Raw genomic sequence first — 8,303 nt, forward strand, 5'->3', positions numbered from 1 at the left:
CCCCTTTCACCAAGCTTGGCTCCTCCCATCAACCAGGCTGGCTGCAATTCGCACATATAAAAACACATGATTAACTCATGGTGAGAAGAATTTAAAGGTTCTTAGAATGGTAAAGAAAATGAATAAAACTATATAAGGAAATATAGATTCATAGGACATCGTAAGTTCTCATCCTAAATATTACTCATCTAAGGATTTATCAAATCTGTTACGGTCCAGCCCAACTAATGCTCAGGCTGATCCGGTCCATGAACAATCCGATTTTTTTGGTCGAGTCTGCGTACATGGCAAATCCGATCTACAGTCTGGGTACACCCACGCCACCAGCTGTGTGCCAGCTGTGAGAAAAGAAGCTTCCAGGAAGGAGACCTCCTCTCGTGGGGCCCACCCTACTGACAGGGTATATAAAGGGACCCCTCCTCCAAGGTACGTCACTAATAATATTACACAATTTTCTTGCCTACGCACCTCACTAACTTGAATGTCGGAGTATTTTTGTAGGTGACACTCTCATGTACGCGAAGAACTCGGGAAGTCGTCTCCCCCCACAACTTTTCTACGACCTGAGATCAAGCGAAACCCACTCATCTCCGAAAAACCTTCTCCGACCTGTTCGATACCCGAACTACCGAATAAAATCCACTTTAACACATTATCACTTGAATCTTTTAATGCAAAATCTCAGCCTAAAATTTTTTAAAAAACTCCAGCATAACATCACCTCAACCTTCGTTACTTTTGTCCATGAGATAAACATAAATATATTTCATACAAATTCAACACAAAAATAACGAGCATACATATGATGAATGCACTATGAACTTACATATTAGTTATATTGTCAAATCACCTCACAATAGAAATAACTGAAACCTCCTTCTCTATCTTAGAGAAAAAGTAGTGCGTTGTTATTTTCTTTCTAAAAAAACCTACCTGAAAATTGCATGCGAGCATATAAGACCGTCCTTACTATCAGAAAGAAATCACACACAACCAATAGTATTAACTATTAACATCGTAATTCCTCATCGTATATTCATGTTAATATTATCACAAGAAAGTAACAAATCTCAGTACCAGATCAAATCTATAAATTTTAATATTTATTCTTTTAATTTTTTTATATATTTTATAGGAATATATTTAAATTTTTATACAAAATAATAATAAAAAATAAAAAATTAATACATTTTTTAAGAAGAAGATTAATATTAAAAAAAATATATAACTTTTATAATATCAACTTCAAGCAGTAAAGGTTTGCGTATACGTTGAATTCGGACATATGTGAAGTTTCTTTCATTGCCTGTCTCTTACGCCGCAGCTCTTTTTCATGCAGGCAAGATTTCGTTGTGTATATATGTAGAGATACAATTCCGATCCTACCAAAGAGTTGCGTATGCGAGATTTCATCATGTACGCGAGATTCCATTGCCTTCGCGTAGGTCCATTGCTGCTGCCAATTTTCCTGCGTATCTTACTTTTCAACGCCACAGTACAACTTTCAAAATCTATAAAAATTTTCACAAAATCCTATAAATTTCGCTCTTCAAATATATAAAATTAGACGAATTATAATTTTTAACAAAGCAAATCTCGTCTCAATAAGACTCCAACAACTAAGTTATAGCCTAGCCAAAATATTCCAAAATCTATAGAATTCTGCATGCATATTTTTTTATTTCTCTCACAAGTATTTTATTTTATTTTAACTTATAATAAGTTATAACTATAGTTCTTTTTTAACAAGCAACGCATTCCTATTCAGCTTCATCATAAACCAATATCATCGTTCTTCTGGTTAAAATGCCAAATCATAAATTTTTGTTAGAATAAAGAACTAAAACTCATCAATATCATGAAATTGTTTGTAGGCCGCCTTATTAGGAAGCCAAATCATAGCTTCAAAAAAATTACAAGCACATTGTTCCAAGTATTATTTATTTATAATAAATATAACAAGTCAAGCGAAAGCAGATAAATAAATAAATAATGAGAAATATTAGAAGACTAACATATTTTATTAATATTAGCTAATATTTTAGTTTAGTATTTTATTTTTCTATAATTAAAATTTAAAATTTAATATATAAATATTTTTATTAACTAAATATTAACTAAGATAATAAATTTTATTGATTATATAACATTATTGCTAATTAATATCAAAGCAATGCAGGTCAAAGCATTTTAATGAACTGGTTCTCTAATGAAAATACTTTAATATTAATATTGCCACAAAGTAAATGTTCACTCACTCGATGAATAATCAATCAATTTATTCTTTAATTGCTTCAGAACCAAAAGGAATAACTGATGATACTTTACAAAGAGAATCTGGCTAATATATATTTACTTCAAGCTTAGAACAATTATTTAAATAAAATACACTAAGAAGTAAATTTTTAAATGAAATCCCAATTTAGAATCACTATAGTGCTATAATGGTAATTAAATTTCAAGGTCTCATTTTACTAATTTTTTCTTTTTTTTTTCAAAGCTTGATCCCAGTTTAAAATACCTAGGATTCCTGCATTAGAGGAGTATTCAAATTGGTCAACGCAAGAGAATTTATTAGAGCCAATGCATATGTCTATAATGCACTAAATTTCTCAATATAGAGTATAGACTCTCCAATATCTACTCATTCTATTTTAAGAGTACTAACTAGGTTTAACAAATGCTTTAAACTTTACTCAAGAGAAAAGCTATTGCGATCAAATATATGCCTGAATATGTAGCAACTAATGAGTCTCTAAATCTTCATAAAAAAATGTAGAATAGTAATTTCTATTTTTTAATAATTGAAATAAAATAAAATAGAAGAAGAAAATGGCCAGCAAGTATGGGTGTTCATGGATTGGATTCGATCTACAGATCTACAATATTTATCCGAATTCAATAAAAAAAATTGTGGATATAAATCTGATCCGCAAGGCTATCAGATCGGATCAGATTACAGATTTTATGTAGGTATTCATATATTCGCATAAATAAATAAGTAAATATTCTTTTTATGTTTTATTTTAACTAATAATTATCCTATATGTTGTATTATTTTATTTTTATTATTTAAAAAAATATATTTAATATTATTTTAAAAGTAAACATGTTTAAAAGAGTAGTAGAAGAGATTTTATTGATTTTTTAAAATAAACATAAGCTTTTAAAAAGTATTTTCATATTCTGCGAATATATTCGATATCCAATCCAATTCACAAATGTGCGGATCGGATCGAAATTTTGGCCATATCCGATCCACGTTCACCCCTACCAGGAAGAGAAACAGAGCAAAGAAAGAGAGATAAGGAAAGAACGAAGATTTTTATTATTTTTTGTTGAGTTAAGAAATTAATTAATAGAATTGATGATGACAAACATTTGATTAGTGGGCAAATCACCCCATTAGTTTTGATTATTTTTGATAAGTGATGCAGGCTAAAAAACAAGTGTTGCAGCAGCCCAACATCAAACAAAAGATATCAGCTAATGGGCTGAATGGTAAGTGAAAAATAAAGACAAGCCCAAGTCATTCATCTCAAGCAAAAATTCATCAAAGAAGCAAAGCAAGGCACCAACGGGCTGAAGTAGAGAAGAACCCGATCCAAGCCCGAAATTGATTTTCAATTTCCCACCATCTTGCCTTACCAGAAGCAACGTTCCTCTCCTCTCTAATCAAGTCACATCAAGGCTTCAGAAAAGTAAGAAAGAGAAAGAGAGAGAGCTTCTTTCATAAGCCTTTCACCGAAGAAGAGAGAAAGAGAAAGATTAAGCTAGAAAGAAAAATATCAAATCACCCAGATCAAACCAAATCTAGCTTTGATTAAAGGTAACCCATTTCCTCTTGCATGTATCAAATCTTCATCTCTACTTTCCAACACTCTGCTCTATCCAAAATGGGATACAAGGGAAAGATGATTTCTGTTATTCTCTGCTGTGTATCTACGGTCTTAAACAAGACTTGGGGACCAAGTTAGTTTTCAATGGCTCAGATCAAGTTGACCATTGGAAGATTTCTATGGGATCAAGTTGACCATTGGAAGATTTCTATGGTTGCTGTTTTATGGCTTTCGGCCAAGATGAGAAAGTCAGAAAGAGAGTTTCTATTCTGAGGATTATTGAGAAAAAGTGAATCCATCGTTGGTGAAACTCAAGGCTCAAGGTGTTGACCTTGGGAGAAGGTCCCAGCAACATGCAAGGAGAATAAAAGAAGACTTCTTGCTCATTCAGAACCAAGGAGAGAAAACCAGAGAGTGAGAACAGTGTTCTGTTAAGAAGTTTATCTACTTGGATAATGCTTTCTTTCAAAGAAGCATTCGGCCAATACTGAAGAACTGCATCTGAGGTTTGCGAATCTGGTTTTGCACATAGCTAAGAGGCTGCTGATGAAGTCAATCTCCTTCATGTTTTACTGATTGTAATGTACTTTTCTAAGTTTATCTTTCTATAATTTCTTGTGAGAAAAGGCATTGTGAGAAAGCTCAAGTAAAAGCCATGAATGGAAAAAGGCTGAGTGATACACTTGAGAGAAAAGCCTAGAGTTATTTTCTGATTTCTTTAGGTTGGTTAAGTATCTTGTATCTTGTATCTGTCTGGTATCCCTTTCTTATTTGGGTTAGCACTAAGAGTGAATAGTTAGGAGTTAGCATAGCCAATGTCAAGTTAGGTTAGAACTTGAGTGTGAAATTGGTGTATGTAATACTGTTAACTATAGTGAAATTCTTCCATAATTGTGGAGGAGACTAGATGTAGGTTGCATAGCACAAGGCAACCGAACCAGGATACATGCTAGTGTTTGCTTTTCTCTTCTTTGCTGAATTCTGTTTTCTGATATTCATGAGACAAAAATAAATTGTCTCATAAATTTCCGCTGCTGAGTTCAAACAGAATCAGAATTGAAATTTTGATTAAAAAGGGTCATAACAGCAATTGAAAAGGAAGGCATAGATTCAACCCCCCTTCTCTAAGCCTACCACAACCTTCAATTGGTATCAGGAGCAAAGGTCTCAAGAATCAAGCTTAACCGCTTGGAGCAAAGATCCAATGGCGAACAACTTGGGCACAACCACAGTTGCCTACACTCTCACTGAAGGCCAGTCAAACAACCGGCCACCTTTCTTCAACGGGAAGAACTACTCCTATTGGAAAGAAATGATAAGGATTTTCATTCAATCCATTGACTATAACATATGGAAGATCGTTGTAAGCGGTCCAAAGATCCCAACAAAAATAAGTGCTGATGGAATGGTGACTCCAAAAGAAGAAGCTGAATGGAATGAAGATGATAAGAAGAAGATAGAGCTGAATGCTAAAGCAATCAACCTTCTTCACTGTGCTATCAGCTTTGAAGAGTACCGGAAGGTGTCTAGATGCAAGATAGCCAAAGAAATATGGGAAAAACTCCAGGTTACACACGAAGGCACTAAACAAGTCAAAGAAACGAGGATTGATATGCTGAGAAAAGAGTACGAGATGTTTAGCATGAAGGATGGAGAAAGCATTAATGAAGCATTTAAGAGATTCTCAATCATAATCAACAACCTTGATGCTATGGGTACAAACTATGCAAAACAAACCTTGGTGAGAAAACTCCTTAGAAGCCTCACAAAAGAGTGGGAAAACACTGCCACTGTCCTAACCGAGAGTAACAACATAAGTCACATAACCTATGATGAGCTGAGATGAAAACTCCTTGCCTATGAAGCCACACACACAAACACAGACTCAAAGAAAAAGGGAATAGCCTTGTCCAAAGCTCAAAAAGGAGGACAAAGGAAAGAAGGAAAGGAAGAGAGTACTCATGGCAGCTTGGGAGGATCTCGAGAATGACTCAAATGAAGAAGAAGAATCTGAAGGAGATAACAAAGACTGCTTCATGGCTGGAAACAACAATCTTGATGAGGTAAATTATTATGATTTGACCATTGAGGACTTGCATGCTATTATTGATGATCTTACCTTAAACACCTCAAAACTGCTTGACAAATACAATGAATGCAGATCTGAAAGAGATGTGTTAAGAGCTGAAAATGAATTTTTAAAAGAAAAAGTGAAGGAAACTGAAAGTGCTTTGGACATTATTAAAGAAAATAGATTTCTAAAATCTGAATTTGAAAAATTAAAAGGAAAGCACATTGTAGATCCTTCACATGAGTTAATTGTTGAAAATAAAAGATTAAATGATATGATTAAAAGGTTGAACGGTGACTTAACAAAATTTGCTCAAGGTTCTAGTAACTTGGACAAATTACTTGCAAGTCAAAGACTATTGTTTGAAAAATCTGGTTTAGGCTACATAGCCAAGGAAGATGCAGTTTCTAATATTTCTTCTATAAAATTTGTGGCTTCTTCATCAAATACCAAAACTTTATCAAACAAATCTGGTATTAAAAATACTCCAACACTTGAAGAAAAATTTGATGAAGTATACACAAGTGAAACTGAGCCTTCACCAAAAACTGAACCGAGTTCAAACCGGCCAGGTTTGGGTTACATTTCGAAAAATGAGGCTGTTTTCAAGAAATCACCAGTTTACAACAAAACCTCATATTCGAAAGATAAAAATGTTCAAAGAAATTCTGGTGAAAATGCTTTTGTAAAGAGGAATAACTTTAATAAAAATCAGTTTGTCAAAAGAAATGCATTTCCTCCTAAAACCAGAAAATTTCAACACTTTATAATCATTTCAAGCAATATAACTCACCTCAAGTTCAGCGACACACGTCAGAAAGTCATTGTGTCAATTGCAAAAAATTTGGTCACTCATATGTGCAATGTTTCATTGAAAAAAGAGTTGTTGGAAACAAAGTTTACAATATTGTTTGTGATTTCAATGCACTTGGGCAACCAAGATGGATTAACTTCAAAGGATCCAAATTAATTTGGATACCTAAGGCTACTTGAAACTCATCATGCAGATTTGCCTAGCATCCAAGAACAAAAAGGACATGTGGTACATGGATAGTGGATGTTCAAGGCACATGACTGGAAGGTCAACTTACTTCATCAAACTAAATAAGTATGATGGAGGTTTTGTGACCTTTGGAGATGATGGTAAAGGTAAAATCATTGCTGTTGGAAAAGTAGGTAATGAGCAATCTACTTTCGTTGATGATGTACTTTTGGTATGTGGTTTAAAGCACAATCTTTTGAGTATTAGTCAGCTGTGTGATTTAGGATATTTAGTTGTTTTCAAAAGGCTTGAATGATGTGTTGTTAATGAAAAGACAAATGAAGTGATGTTTGTTGCCAAGCGTTTCAATAATATGTATGGACTTACTCTTGATAAACTAAAGGATCAAAATGTAGCTTGTCTTCACTCTAAAGAATCTGAAAAGTGGTTATGGCACAAGAGATTGGGCCATGCAAGTATGTTTCAAATAAACAAACTTGTAAAGAAAGAATTAGTAAGAGGTCTTCCTTTAATAAAATTTGACAAAGACATCACATGTGATGCTTGTCAAATGGGAAAACAAAAAAAAAGTTCTTTTAAACCTAAGGAAGACATCTCTACTAAAAGACCACTTGAGTTGCTACACATTGATTTATTTGGTCCAACAAGAACTCAAAGCCTAGGTGGTAAACATTATGGTTTAGTAATGAAAGCTTAGGTGGTAAACATTATGGTTTAGTAATTGTGGATGACTATACTAGGTTTGGTTGGATTTTATTTCTTGCACACAAAAATGAAGCTTTTTCAGCTTTTGAACCTATTTGCAAGAAACTTCAAAATGAAAAGGATTTAAAAATTTCTTCTATAAGAAGCGATCATGGAACTGAATTTGAAAATAATTTGTTTGAATCCTTTTGTGAGGAATTTGGAATATCTCACAACTTCTCTTGTCCAAGAACACCACAACAAAATGGTGTTGTGGAAAGAAGAAATAGAAGCATACAAGAGATGACAAGAGCTATGCTTTGTGAGAGTAATGTTCCAAAATTCCTTTGGGCTGAAGCAGTCAATACGGATTGCCACATTTTGAATAGAACAATCATAAAGAAATTTTTGAAGAAAAATCCCTTATGAACTTTGGAAAGAATACCCACCAAACTTAGATTACTTGCACATCTTTGGATGAAAATGTTTTGTTTTAAATAACAAAGAAAATTTGGGTAAATTTGATCCAAAGGCTTATGAGTGTTTGTTTGTAGGATATTCTACAACTAGTAAAGCATATAGGGTTTATCATCAAGATGCTAGAATTATTGAAGAGTCCATACATGTTACATTTTGTGATACTAACTTGGTGCAAAGCATTTTGGAAGATTGTGATGCAGAAAATCAAGCTCAAAAGGAGGATGAA

Source organism: Arachis duranensis, chromosome 4 (assembly GCF_000817695.3).
Source record: "Arachis duranensis cultivar V14167 chromosome 4, aradu.V14167.gnm2.J7QH, whole genome shotgun sequence".
Lineage (NCBI taxonomy): Eukaryota > Viridiplantae > Streptophyta > Magnoliopsida > Fabales > Fabaceae > Arachis > Arachis duranensis.